This window comes from Schistocerca serialis, chromosome 7, assembly GCF_023864345.2.
Source record: "Schistocerca serialis cubense isolate TAMUIC-IGC-003099 chromosome 7, iqSchSeri2.2, whole genome shotgun sequence".
Lineage (NCBI taxonomy): Eukaryota > Metazoa > Arthropoda > Insecta > Orthoptera > Acrididae > Schistocerca > Schistocerca serialis.
In genome coordinates, this window is record NC_064644.1 from 636,662,486 (window position 1) to 636,679,094 (window position 16,609).

A 16,609-nucleotide genomic window follows, 5' to 3' on the forward strand; every position below is an offset into this window, starting at 1 on the left:
TGACACTAGTCATAGATTCCGATTCTTCACTTCAGGATTAATGTATCCCTTGGACCTTCTTCTTGACGATGAAACACCGATATTGCATCGGGATTAAATAGAAAAGGCACAATGCCGACTTAAGTACAAGAAGACTGACTCTTCTTCCTGACTATGTTTTGAACCATTCCAGTAACACCAGTTATAGATTCCGATGCTTCACTTCAGGTTTACTGTATCCCTCTGACCTTCTTATTGACGATGAAACAAAGAAATTGCATCCGAATAAAATACAAAAGGCACTATGCCGACTTAAGTACAAGAAGACTGACTATTATTACTGACTATGTTTTGAACCATTCCTCTGACACTAGTTATAGATTCCGATGCTTCACTTCAGGTTTACTGTATGCCTCTGACCTTCTTATTGACGATGAAACACAGATATTGCATCGGAATTAAAAAGAAAAGACACAATGCCGACTTAAGTACAAGAAGACTGACGCTTCTTACTGACTATGTTTTGAACCATTCCTCTTACACTAGTTATAGATTCCGTTGCTTCACTTCAGGTTTACTGTATCCCTTAGACCTTCGTTTGACGATGAAACCCAGAAATTGCACCGGAATTAAATACGAAAGGCACAATGCCGACTTAAGTACAAGAGACTGACTCTTCTTACTGACTATGTTTTGAACCAATCCTGTGACACTAGTTATAGATTCCGATGCTTCACTTCAGGTTTACTGTATCCCTTGGACGTTAATATTGACGATGAAACACAGAAATTGCATCGGAATTAAATACAAAAGGCACAATGCCGATTTAAGTACAAGAAGACTGACTCTTCCTACTGTCTAAGTTTTGAACCATTCCTGTGACACTAGTTATAGATTCCGATGTTTGACTTCAGTTTTACTGTATCCCTTGGACCTTCTTATTGACGATGAAACACAGAAATTGCATCGGAATTAATACAAAAGGCACAATGCCGAATTAAGTACAAGAGACTGACTCTTCTTACAGACTATTTTTTGAACCATTCCTGTGACACTAGTTATAGAATCCGATGCTTCACTCCAGGTTTGCTGTATCCCTTGGACCTTCTTATTAAAGATGAAACCCACACACTGCATCGAAATCAAATACAAAAAGCACAATGCTGACTTAAGTACAAGAAGACTGACACTTCTTACTGACTATATTTTGAACCATTCCTGTGACACTAGTTATAGATTCCGATGTTTGACTTCAGTTTTACTGTATCCCTTGGACCTTCTTATTGACGATGAAACACAGAAATTGCATCGGAATTAATACAAAAGGCACAATGCCGAATTAAGTACAAGAGACTGACTCTTCTTACTGACTATTTTTTGAACCATTCCTGTGACACTAGTTATAGATTCCGATGCTTCACTTCAGGTTTACTGTATCCCTTCGCTCCTTCTTATTGACGATGAAACACAGAATTGCATCGGAATTAAATACAAAAGGCACAATGCCGACTTAAGTACAAGAAGACTGACTTTTCTTACTGTCTACGTTTTGAACAAATCCTGTGACACTAGTTACAGATTCAGATGCTTCACTTCAGGTTTACTGCATCCCTTGGTCCATCTTATTGACGATGAAACACAGAAATTGCATCGGACTTAAATACAAAAGGCACAATGCCGACTTAAGTACAAAAAGACTGACTCTTCTTACTGACTATGCTTTGAACCATTCCTGTGACACTAGTTATAGATTCCGACACTTCACTTCAGGTTTACTGTATCCCTCTGACCTTCTTATTGACGATGAAACACAGAAATTGCACCGGAAGTAAATACAAAAGGCACTATGCCGACTTAAGTACAAGAAGACTGACTCTTCTTACTGACTATGTTTTGAACCATTCCTGTGACACTAGTTATAGATTCCGAAGCTTCACTTCAGGTTTACTGTATCTCTCTGACCTTCTTATTGACGATGAAACACTAAAATTGCATCGGAATTAAATAGAAAAGGCACAATGTCGACTTAAGTACAAGAAGACTGACTCTTCTTACTGACTTTGTTTTGAACCATTCCTGTGACACTAGATATAGATTCCGATGCTTCACTTCAGGTTTACTGTATTCCTTGGACCTTCTTATTGTCGATGAAACACAGATATTGCATCGGAATTAAATAGAAAAGGCACAATGCCGACTTAAGTACAAGAAGACTGACTGTTCTTACTGACTATGTTTTGAAACATTCCTGTGACACTAGTCATAGATTCCGATGCTTCACTTCAGGTTTACTGTATCCCTTGGACGTTATTATTGACGATGAAACACAGAAATTGCATCGGAATTAAATACAAAAGGCACAATGCCGATTTAAGTACAAGAAGACTGACTCTTCCTACTGTCTAAGTTTTGAACCATTCCTGTGACACTAGTTATAGATTCCGATGTTTGACTTCAGTTTTACTGTATCCCTTGGACCTTCTTATTGACGATGAAACACAGAAATTGCATCGGAATTAATACAAAAGGCACAATGCCGAATTAAGTACAAGATGACTGACTTTTCTTACTGTCTACGTTTTGAACAAATCCTGTGACACTAGTTATAGATTCCGACGCTTCTCTTCTGGTTTACTGTATCCCTTGGACCTTCTCATTGACGATGACTCACAGAAATTGCATCGGAATTAAATACAAGGCACAATGCCGAAATAAGTACATGAGACTGACTCTTCTAACTGACTATGTTTTGAACCATTCCTGTGACACTAGTTATAGAGTTCGATGCTTCACTCCAGGATTACTGTATCCCTTGGACCCTCTTATTGACGATGAAACCCAGAAATTGCATCTGAATCATATACAAAAGGCACAATGCCGACTTAAGTACAAGAAGACTGACTTTTCTTACTATGTTTTGAACCATTCCTTTAACACCAGTTATAGATTCCGATGCTTCACTTCAGGTTTACTGTATCCCTCTGACCTTCTTGTTGACGATGAAACACAGAAATTGCATCCGAATTAAATACAAAAGGCACTATGCCGACTTAAGTACAAGAAGACTGACTCTTCTTACTGACTATGTTTTGAACCATTCCTGTAACACCAGTTATAGATTCCGATGCTTCACTTCAGGTTTACTGTATCCCTCTGACCTTCTTATTGCCGATGAAACACAGAAATTGCATCCGAATAAAATACAAAATGCACTATGCCGACTTAAGTACAAGAAGACTGACTTTTCTTACTGACTATGCTTTGAACCATTCCTGTGACATTAGTTACAGATTCCGATGCTTCACTTCAGATTTACTGTATCCCTCTGACCTTCTTATTGACGATGAAACACAGATATTGCACCGGAAGTAAACACATAAGGCACTATGCCGACTTAAGTACAAGAAGACTGACTCTTCTTACTGACTATGCTTTGAACCATTCCTGTGACATTAGTTACAGATTCCGATGCTTCACTTCAGATTTACTGTATCCCTCTGACCTTCTTATTGACGATGAAACACAGAAATTGCATCGGAATTAAATAGAAAAGGCACACGCCGACATAAGTACAAGAAGCCTGACTCTTCTTACTGTCTATGATTTGAACCATTCCTGCGACACTAGTTATAGATTCCGATGTATGACTTCAATTTTACTGTATCCCTTGGACCTTCTTATTGACGATGAAACACAGAAATTGCATCGGAATTAAATAGAAAAGGCACAATGCCGACTTAAGTACAAGAAGACTGATTCTTCTTACTGACTATGTTTTGAACCATTCCAGTAACACCAGTTATAGATTCCTATGCTTCACTTCATGTTTACTGTATCCCTCTGACCTTCTTATTCACGATGAAACACAGAAACTGCATCGGAATTAAATACAAAAGACACAATGCCGAATAAGTACAAGAGACTGACTCTTCTTAATGTCTATGTTTTGAACCATTCCTGTGACACTAGTTATAGATTCCGATGCTTTACTTCAGGTTTACTGTATCCCATGGACCTTACTATTGACGATGAAACACAGAATTGCATCTGAATTAAAAACAAAAGGCACAATGTCGTCTTAAGTACAAGAAGACTGACTCTTCTTACTGTCTATGTTTTGAACAAATCCTGTGACACTAGTTATAGATTCAGATGCTTCACTTCAGGTTTACTGCATCCCTTGGACCTTCTTATTGACGATGAAACACAGAAATTGCATCGGACTTAAATACAAAAGGGACAATGCCGACTTAAGTACAAAAAGACTGACTCTTCTTACTGACTATCTTTTGAACCATTAATGTGACACTAGTTATAGATTCCGACGCTTCACTTCAGGTTTACTGTATCCCTCTGCCCTTCTTATTGACGATGAAACACAGAAATTGCACCGGAAGTAAATACAAAAGGCACTATGCCGACTTAAGTACTAGAAGACTGACTCTTCTTGCTGACTATGTTTTGAAAACTTCCTGTGACACTAGTTATAGATTCCGAAGCTTCACTTCAGGTTTACTGTATCTCTCTGACCTTCTTATTGACGATGAAACACTGAAATTGCATCGGAATTAAATAGAAAAGGCACAATGTCGACTTAAGTACAAGAAGACTGACTCTTCTTACTGACTTTGTTTTGAACCATTCCTGTGACACTAGATATAGATTCCGATGCTTCACTTCAGGTTTACTGTATTCCATGGACTTTCTTATTGACGATGAAACACAGAAATTGCATCGGAATTAAATAGAAATGGCACAATGTCGACTTAAGTACAAGAAGACTGACTCTTCTTACTGACTATGTTTTGAACCATTCCAGTAACACCAGTTATAGATTCCGATCCTTCACTTCAGCTTTACCGTATCCCTCTGACCTTCTTATTGACGATGAAACACAGAAATAGCATCCGAATAAAAAACAAAAGGCACTATGCCGACTTAAGTACAAGAGGACTGACTCTTCTTAGTAACTATGTTTTGAACCATTCCTGTGACACTAGTTATAGATTCCGATGCTTCACTTCAGGTTTACTGTATGCCTCTGACCTTCTTATTGACGATGAAACACAGATATTGCATCGGAATGAAATAGAAAAGACACAATGCCGACTTAAGTACAAGAAGACTGACACTTCTTACTGACTATGTTTTGAACCATTCCTCTGACACTAGTTATAGATTCCGAAGCTTCACTTCAGGTTTACTGTATCCCTTAGACCTTCGTTTGACGATGAAACCCAGAAATTGCATCGGAATTAAATACAAAAGGCACAATGCCGACTTAAGTACAAGAGACAGACTCTTCTTACTGACTATGTTTTGAACCATTCCTGTGACACTAGTTATAGATTCCGATGCTTCACTTCAGGTTTACTGTATCCCTTGGACGTTATTATTGACGATGAAACACAGAAATTGCATCGGAATTAAATACAAGAGGCACAATGCCGATTTAAGTACAAGCTGACTGACTCTTCCTACTGTCTAAGTTTTGAACCATTCCTGTGACACTAGTTATAGATTCCGATGTTTGACTACAGTTTTACTGTATCCCTTGGACCTTCTTATTGACGATGAAACACAGAAATTGCATCGGAATTAATACAAAAGGCACAATGCCGAATTAAGTACAAGAAGACTGACTTTTCTTACTGTCTACGTTTTGAACAAATCCTGTGACACTAGTTATAGATTCAGATGCTTCACTTCAGGTTTACTGCATCCTTTGGACCTTCTTATTGATGATGAAACACAGAAATTGCATCGGACTTAAATACAAAAGGCACAATGCCGACTTAAGTACAAAAAGACTGACTCTTCTTACTGACTATATTTTGAACCATTCCTGCTACACTAGTTATAGATTCCGACGCTTCACTTCAGGTTTACTGTATCCCTCTGACCTTCTTATTGACGATGAAACACAGAAATTGCACCGGAAGTAAATACAAAAGGCACTATGCCTACTTAAGTACAAGAAGACTGACTCTTCTTACTGATTATGTTTTGAACCATTCCTGTGACACTAGTTATAGATTCCGAAGCTTCACTTCAGGTTTACTGTATCTCTCTGACCTTCTTATTGACGATGAAACACTGAAATTGCATCGGAATTAAATAGAAAAGGCACAATGTCGACTTAAGTACAAGAAGACTGACTCTTCTAACTGACTTTGTTTTGAACCATTCCTGTGACACTAGATATAGATTCCGATGCTTCACTTCAGGTTTACTGTATTCCTTGGACCTTCTTATTGTCGATGAAACACAAATATTGCATCGGAATTAAATAGAAAAGGCACAATGCCGACTTAAGTACAAGAAGACTGACTGTTCTTACTGACTATGTTTTGAAACATTCCTGTGACACTAGTCATAGATTCCGATTCTTCACTTCAGGATTAATGTATCCCTTGGACCTTCTTCTTGACGATGAAACACCGATATTGCATCGGGATTAAATAGAAAAGGCACAATGCCGACTTAAGTACAAGAAGACTGACTCTTCTTCCTGACTATGTTTTGAACCATTCCAGTAACACCAGTTATAGATTCCGATGCTTCACTTCAGGTTTACTGTATCCCTCTGACCTTCTTAGTGACGATGAAACAAAGAAATTGCATCCGAATAAAATACAAAAGGCACTATGCCGACTTAAGTACAAGAAGACTGACTATTATTACTGACTATGTTTTGAACCATTCCTCTGACACTAGTTATAGATTCCGATGCTTCACTTCAGGTTTACTGTATGCCTCTGACCTTCTTATTGACGATGAAACACAGATATTGCATCGGAATTAAATAGAAAAGACACAATGCCGACTTAAGTACAAGAAGACTGACGCTTCTTACTGACTATGTTTTGAACCATTCCTCTTACACTAGTTATAGATTCCGTTGCTTCACTTCAGGTTTACTGTATCCCTTAGACCTTCGTTTGACGATGAAACCCAGAAATTGCACCGGAATTAAATACGAAAGGCACAATGCCGACTTAAGTACAAGAGACTGACTCTTCTTACTGACTATGTTTTGAACCAATCCTGTGACACTAGTTATAGATTCCGATGCTTCACTTCAGGTTTACTGTATCCCTTGGACGTTAATATTGACGATGAAACACAGAAATTGCATCGGAATTAAATACAAAAGGCACAATGCCGATTTAAGTACAAGAAGACTGACTCTTCCTACTGTCTAAGTTTTGAACCATTCCTGTGACACTAGTTATAGATTCCGATGTTTGACTTCAGTTTTACTGTATCCCTTGGACCTTCTTATTGACGATGAAACACAGAAATTGCATCGGAATTAATACAAAAGGCACAATGCCGAATTAAGTACAAGAGACTGACTCTTCTTACTGACTATTTTTTGAACCATTCCTGTGACACTAGTTATAGAATCCGATGCTTCACTCCAGGTTTACTGTATCCCTTGGACCTTCTTATTGACGATGAAACCCAGACACTGCATCGAAATCAAATACAAAAAGCACAATGCTGACTTAAGTACAAGAAGACTGACACTTCTTACTGACTATATTTTGAACCATTCCTGTGACACTAGTTATAGATTCCGATGTTTGACTTCAGTTTTACTGTATCCCTTGGACCTTCTTATTGACGATGAAACACAGAAATTGCATCGGAATTAATACAAAAGGCACAATGCCGAATTAAGTACAAGAGACTGACTCTTCTTACTGACTATTTTTTGAACCATTCCTGTGACACTAGTTATAGATTCCGATGCTTCACTTCAGGTTTACTGTATCCCTTCGCTCCTTCTTATTGACGATGAAACACAGAATTGCATCGGAATTAAATACAAAAGGCACAATGCCGACTTAAGTACAAGAAGACTGACTTTTCTTACTGTCTACGTTTTGAACAAATCCTGTGACACTAGTTACAGATTCAGATGCTTCACTTCAGGTTTACTGCATCCCTTGGTCCATCTTATTGACGCTGAAACACAGAAATTGCATCGGACTTAAATACAAAAGGCACAATGCCGACTTAAGTACAAAAAGACTGACTCTTCTTACTGGCTATGCTTTGAACCATTCCTGTGACACTAGTTATAGATTCCGACACTTCACTTCAGGTTTACTGTATCCCTCTGACCTTCTTATTGACGATGAAACACAGAAATTGCACCGGAAGTAAATACAAAAGGCACTATGCCGACTTAAGTACAAGAAGACTGACTCTTCTTACTGACTATGTTTTGAACCATTCCTGTGACACTAGTTATAGATTCCGAAGCTTCACTTCAGGTTTACTGTATCTCTCTGACCTTCTTATTGACGATGAAACACTAAAATTGCATCGGAATTAAATAGAAAAGGCACAATGTCGACTTAAGTACAAGAAGACTGACTCTTCTTACTGACTTTGTTTTGAACCAATCCTGTGACACTAGATATAGATTCCGATGCTTCACTTCAGGTTTACTGTATTCCTTGGACCTTCTTATTGTCGATGAAACACAGATATTGCATCGGAATTAAATAGAAAAGGCACAACGCCGACTTAAGTACAAGAAGACTGACTGTTCTTACTGACTATGTTTTGAAACATTCCTGTGACACTAGTCATAGATTCCGATTCTTCACTTCAGGATTAATGTATCCCTTGGACCTTCTTATTGACGATGAAACACCGATATTGCATCGGGATTAAATAGAAAAGGCACAATGCCGACTTAAGTACAAGAAGACTGACTCTTCTTACTCACTATGTTTTGAACCATTCCAGTAACACCAGTTATAGATTCCGATGCATCACTTCAGGTTTACTGTATCCCTCTGACCTTCTAATTGACGATGAAACAAAGAAATTGCATCCGAATAAAATACAAAAGGCACTATGCCGACTTAAGTACAAGAAGACTGACTATTCTTACTGACTATGTTTTGAACCATTCCTGTGACACTAGTTATAGATTCCGAAGCTTCACTTCATTTTTGCTGTATGCCTCTGACCTTCTTATTGACGATGAAACACAGATATTGCATCGGAATTAAATAGAAAAGACACAATGCCGACTTAAGTACAAGAAGACTGACACTTCTTACTGACCGTGTTTTGAACCATTCCTCTGACACTAGTTATAGATTCCGATGCTTCACTTCAGGTTTACTGTATCCATTAGACCTTCGTTTGACAATGAAACCCAGAAATAGCATCGGAATTAAATACAAAAGGCACAATGCCGACTTAAGTACATGAGACTGACTCTTCTTACTGACTATGTTTTGAACCATTCCTGTGACACTAGTTATAGATTCCGATGCTTCACTTCAGGTATACGATATTCCTTGGACCTTCTTATTGACGATGAAACACAGTTATTGCATCGGAATTAAAAACAAAAGGCACAATGCCGACTTAAGTACAAGAGACTGACTCTTCTTACTGACTATGTTTTGAACCATTCCTGTGACACTAGTTATAGATTCCGATGATTCACTTCAGGTTTACTGTATCCCTTGGACGTTATTATTGACGATGAAACACAGAAATTGCATCGGAATTAAATACAAAAGGCACAATGCCGACTTAAGTACAAGAAGATGAATCTTCCTACTGTCTAAGTTTTGAACCATTCCTGTGACACTAGTTATAGATTCCGAAGTTTGACTTCAGTTTTACTGTATCCCTTGGACCTTCTTATTGACGATGAAACACAGAAATTGCATCGGAGATAAATACAAAAGGCACAATGCCGAATTAAGTACAAGAGACTGACTCTTCTTACTGACTATTTTTTGAACCATTCCTGTGACACTAGTTATAGAATCCGATTCTTCACTCCAGGTTTACTGTATCCCTTTGACCTTCTTATTGACGATGAAACCCAGAAACTGCATCGAAATCAAATTCAAAAGGCACAATGCCGACTTAAGTACAAGGAGACTGACACTTCTTACTGACTATATTTTGAACCATTCCTGCGACACTAGTTATAGATTCCGATGCTTCACTTCAGGTTTACTGTATCCCTTGGACCTTCTTATTGACGATGAAACCCAGAAATTGCATCGGAATCAAATACAAAAGGCACAATGCCGACTTAAGTACAAGAAGACTGTATCTTCTTACTGTCTATCTTTTGAACCATTCCTGTGACACTAGTTATAGATTCCGATGCTTCACTCCAGGTTTACTGTATCCCTTGGACCTTCTTATTGACGATGAAACACAGAAATTGCCTCGGGATTAAATAGAAAAGCACAATGCCGACTTAAGTACAAGAAGACTGTCTCTTCTTACTGACTATGTTTTGAACCATTCCTGTGACACTAGTTATAGATTTCGATGCTTCACTTCAGGTTTACTGTATCCCTCTGACCTTCTTATTGACGATGAAACACAGAAATTGCATCGGAATTAAATAGAAAAGGCACAATGCCGACTTAAGTACAGGAAGACTGACTCTTCTTACTGTCTATGTTTTGAACCAATCCTGTGACACTAGTTATAGATTCCGATGCTTCACTTCAGGTTTACAGTATCCCTTCGATCCTTCTTAATGACGATGAAACACAGAAAGTGCGTCAGAACTAAATACAAAAGGCTCAAGGCAAACATAAGGACAAGAAGACTGACTCTTCTTACTGACTATGTTTTGAGACATTCCAGTAACACTAGTTATAGATTCCGATGCTTCACTTCAGGTTTACCTTATCCCTCTGACCTTCTTATTGTCGATGAAACACAGAAATTGCACCGGAAGTAAACACATAAGGCACTATGCCGACTTAAGTACAAGAAAACTGACTCTTCTTACTGACTATGTTTTGAACCATTCCTCTGACATTAGTTATAGATTCCGATGCTTCACTTCAGGTTTACTGTATCCCTCTGACATTCTTATTGACTATGAAACACAGAAATTGCATCGGAATTAATTAGAAAAGGCACAATGCCGACTTCAGTACAAGTAGACTGACTCTTCTTACTGTCTATGTTTTGAACCATTCCTGCGACACTAGTTATAGATTCCGATGCTTGACTTCAGTTTTACTGTATCCCTTGGACCTTCTTATTCACGATGAAACACAGAAATTGCATCGGAATTAAATACAAAAGACACAATGCAGACTTAAGTACAAGAGACTGACTCTTCTTAATGTCTATGTTTTGAACCATTCCTGTGACACTAGTTATAGATTCCGATGCTTTACTTCAGGTTTACTGTATCCCATGGACCTTCCTATTGACGATGAAACACAGAATTGCATCGGAATTAAATACAAAAGGCACAATGCCGACTTAAGTACAAGATGACTGACTCTTCTTACTGTCTATGTTTTGAACAAATACTGTGACACTAGTTATAGAATCAGATGCATCACTTCAGGTTTACTGCATCCCTTGGACCTTCGTATTGACGATGAAACACAGAAATTGCATAGGACTTAAATACAAAAGGCACAATGCCGACTTTAGTACAAAAAGACTGACTCTTCTTACTGACTATCTTTTGAACCATTCCTGTGACACTAGTTATAGATTCCGACGCTTCATTTCAGGTTTACTGTATCCCTCTGACCTTCTTATTGCCGATGAAACACAGAATTTGCACCGGACGTAAATACAAAAGGCACTATGCCGACTTAAGTACAAGAAGACTGACTCTTCTTACTGACTATGTTTTGAACCATTCCTGTGACACTAGTTATAGATTCCAAAGCTTCACTTCAAGTTTACTGTATCCCTCTGACCTTCTTATTGACGATGAAACACTGAAATTGCATCGGAATTAAATAGAAAAGACAAAATGTCTACTTAAGTACAAGAGAACTGAATCTTCTTACTGACTTTGTTTTGAACCATTCCTGTGACACTAGATATAGATTCCGATGCTTCACTTCAGGTTTACTGTATCGCTTGGACCTTCTTATTGACGATGAAACACAGAAATTGCATCGGAATTAAATAGAAAAGGCACAATGTCGACTTAAGTACAAGAAGACTGACTCTTCTTACTGACTATGTTTTGAAACATTCCTGTGACACTAGTTATAGATTCCGATTCTTCACTTCAGGTTTAATGTATCCCTTGGACCCTCTTCTTGACGATGAAACACCGAAATTGCATCGGAATTAAATACAAAAGGCACAATGCCGACTTAAGTACAAGAAGACTGACTATTCCGACTGTCTGTGTTTTGAACCATTCCTGTGACACTAGTTATAGATTCCGATGCTTCACTTCCTGTTTACTGTATCCCTTGGACATGCTTATTGACGATGAAACACAGAATTGCATCGGAATTAAACACAAAAGGCACAATGCCGACCTAAGTACAAGAAGACGGACACTTCTTACTGTCTATGTTTTGAACAAATCCTGTGACACTAGTTATAGATTCGATGCTTCACTTCAGGTTTACTGCATCCCTTGGACCTTCTTATTGACGATGAAACACAGAAATTGCATCGGAATTAAATACAAAAGGCAGAATGCCGACTTAAGTACAAAAAGACTGACTCTTCTTACTGACTATGTTTTGAACCATTCCTGTGACACTAGTTATAGACTCCGACGCTTCACTTCAGGTTTACTGTATCCCCCTGACCTTCTTATTGACGATGAAACAAAGAAATTGCATCGGAATTAAATACAAAAGGCACAATACCGACTTAAGTACAAGAAGACTGACTCTTCTTACTGTCTATGCTTTGAACCATTCCTGTGATACTAGTTATAGATTCCGATGCTTCACTGCAGATTTACAGTATCCCTTGGACCTTCGTATTGACGATGAAACACAGAAATTGAATCGGAATTAAAAACAAAATGCACAATGCCGACCTAAGTACATGAAGACCGACTCTTCTTACTGACTATGTTTTGAACCATTCCTGTGACACTAGTTATAGATTCCGATTCTTCACTTCAGGTTTACTGTATCCCTTGGACCTTCTTATTGACGATGAAACACAGAAATTGCATCGGAATTAAATACAAAGGGCACAATGCCGACTTAAGTACCGTCTATTTTTTTGAACCATTCCTGTGACACTAGTTATAGATTCCGATGCTTCACTCCATGTTTACTGTATCCCTTGGAACTTCTTATTGACGATGAAACACAGAAATTTCATCAGAATTAAATAGAAAATGCACAATGCCGACTGAAGTACAAGAAGACTGACTCTTCATGCTGACTATGTTTTGAACCATTCCTGTGGCACTAGTTATAGATTCCGATGCTTCACATCAGGTTTACTGTATCCCTCTGACCTTCTTATTGACGATGAAACACAGAAATAGCCTCGGAATTAATTAGAAAAGGCACAATGCCGACTTAAGTACAAGAAGACTGACTCTTCTTACTGACTATGTTTTCAACCATTCCTGTGACACTAGTTACAGATTCCGATGCTTCACTTCAGGTTTACTGTATCCCTCTGACCTTCTTAATGCCGATGAAACACACAAATTGCATCGGAATTAAATAGAAAAGGCACAATGCCGACTTAAGTACAAGCAGACTGACTCTTCTTACTGTCTAAGTTTTGAAGAAATCCCATGACACCAGTTATAGATTCCGATTGTTCACTTCAGGTTTACTGCATCCCTTGGACCTTCTTATTGACGATGAAAGACAGAAATTGCATCGGAATTAAATACAAAAGGCACAATGTCGACTTAAGTACAAGAAGGCTGACTCTTCCTACTGTCTATGTTTTGAACCATTCCTTTGACACTAGTTATAGATTCCGATGCTTCACTTCAGGTTTACTGTATCCCTCTGACCTTATTGACGATGAAACACTGAAATGGCATCGGAATTAAATACAAAAGGCACAATGCCGACTTAAGTAACGTCTATGTTTTGAACCATTCCTGTGACACTAGTTATAGACTCCGATGCTTCACTCCAGGTTTACTGTATCCCTTGGACCTTCTTATTGACGATGAAACACAGAAATTGCATCGGAATTAAATAGAAAAGGCACAATGCCGACTAAAGTACAAGAGGACTGACTCTTCTTACTGACTATGATTTGAACCATTCCTGTGACACTAGTTATAGATTCCGATGCTTCACTTCAGGTTTACTGTATCCTTCTGACCTTCTTATTGACGATGAGACACAGAAATTGCATCGGAATTAAATAGAAAAAGCACAATGCCGACTTAAGTACAACAAGACTGACTCTTCTTACTGTCTATATTTTGAACCAATCCTGTGACACTAGTTATAGATTCCGATGCTTCTCTTCAGGTTTACTGTATCCCTTCGGTCCTTCTTAGTTACGATGAAACACAGAAATTGCATCGGAATTAAATACAAGAGGCACAGTGCCGACTTAAGTACAAGAGACTGACTCTTCTTAATGTCTATGTTTTGAACCATTCCTGTGACACTAGTTATAGATTCCGATGCTTCACTTCAGGTTTACTGTATCCCTCTGCCCTTCTTATTGACGATGAAACACAGAAATAGCATCGGAATTAAATACAAAAGGCACAATGCCGACTTAAGTACAAGGAGACTGACTCTTCTTACTGTCTATGTTTTGAACAATTCCTATGACACTAGTTGCAGATTCCGATTGTTCACTTCAGGTTTACTGCATCCCTTGGACCTTCTTATTGACGATTAAACACAGAAATTGCATCGGAATTAAATACAAAAGGCACAATGCCGACTTAAGTGCAAGAAGGCTGACTCTTCTTACTGTCTATGTTTTGAACCATTCCTGTGACACTAGTTATAGATTCCGATGCTTCACTTCAGGTTTACTGTAATCCTCTGACCTTATTGACGATGAAACACAGAAATTGCATCGGAATTAGATACAAAAGGCACAATGCCGACTTTAGTACAAGAAGACTGACTCTTCTTACTCACTATGTTTTGAACCATTCCTGTGACATTAGTTATGGATTCCGACGCTTCACTTCAGATTTACTGTATCCCTCTGACGCTCTTATTGACGATGAAACACAGGAATTGCATTGGAATTAAATACTAAAGGCAAAATGCCGAATTAAGTACAAGAAGACTGACTCTTCTTACAGTCGATGTTTTGAACCAATCCTGTGACACTAGTTATAGGTTCCGATGCTTCACGCCAGGTTTACTGTATCCCTTGGACCTTCTTCGTGACGATGAAACACAGAAATTCCATCGGAATTAAATAAAAAAGCACATGCCGACTTAAGTACAAGAAGACCGACACTTCTTACTGTCTATGTTTCAACCATTCCTGTAACACTAGTTATACATTCCGATGTTTCACTCCAGGTTTACAATATCCCTTGGACCTTCTTATTGACGATGAAACACAGAAATTGCATCGGAAATAAACAGAAAAGGCATAATGCCGACTTAAGTACAATATGACTGACTCTTCCTACTGTCTATGTTTTGAACCATTCCTGTGTCACTAGTTATAGATTCCGATGCTTCACTTCACGTTTACTGTATCCCTCTGAGCTTCTTATTGACGATGAAACACAGAAATTGCATCGGAATTAAATACAAAAGGCACAATGCCGACTTAAGTACAAGATGACTTACTCTTCCCACTGTGTATGTTATGAACCATTCCTGTGACACTAGTTATAGATTCCGATGCCTCACTTCAGGTTTACTGTATCCCTTGGACCTTCTTATTGACGATGAAACACAGAAATTGCATCGGAATTAGATACAAAAGGCAAATTGCCGACTTAAGTACAAGAATACTGACTCTTCTTACTGTCTATGCTTTGAACCATCACTGTGACACTAATTATAGATTCCGATGCTTCACTCCAGGTTTACCGTATCCCTTGGACCTTCTTATGGACGATGAAACACAGAAATTGCATCGGAAATAAATAGAAAAGGCACAATGCCGACTTAAGTACAATAAGACTGACTCTTCTTAGTTTCTATGTTTTGAACCTTTCCTGTGACGCTAGTTACAGATTCCGTTGCTTCACTTCAGGTTTACTGTATCCCTTGGACCTTCTTATTGACGATGAAACACAGTAATTGCATCGGAATTAAATACAAAATGCACTATGCCGACTTAAGTACAAGAAGACTGACTCTTCTTACTGTCTATGCTTTGTACGATCACTGTGACACTAATTATAGATTCCGATGGTTCACTCCAGGTTTACTGTATCCCTTGGACCTTCTTATTGACGATGAAACACAGAAATTGCATCGGAATTAGATACCAAAGGCACAATGCCGACTTTAGTACAAGAAGACTGACTCTTCTTACTGACTATGTTTTGAACCATTCCTGTGACATTAGTTATGGATTCCCATGCTTCACTTCAGATTTACTGTATCCCTCTGACGTTCTTATTGACGATGAAACACAAAAATTGCGTCGGAATTAAATACAAAAGGCACAATGCCGAATTAAGTACAAGAAGACTGACTCTTCTTACTGACCATGTTTTGAACCATTCCTGTGACAATAGTTATAGATTCCGATGCTTCACTTCAGGTTTACTGTATCCCTCTGACCTTCTTATTGACGATGAAACACAGAAATTGCATCGGAATTAAATACAAAAGGCACAATGCCGAATGAAGTACAAGAAGACTGACTCTTCTTACAGACTATGTTTTGAACCATTCCTGTGACACTAGTT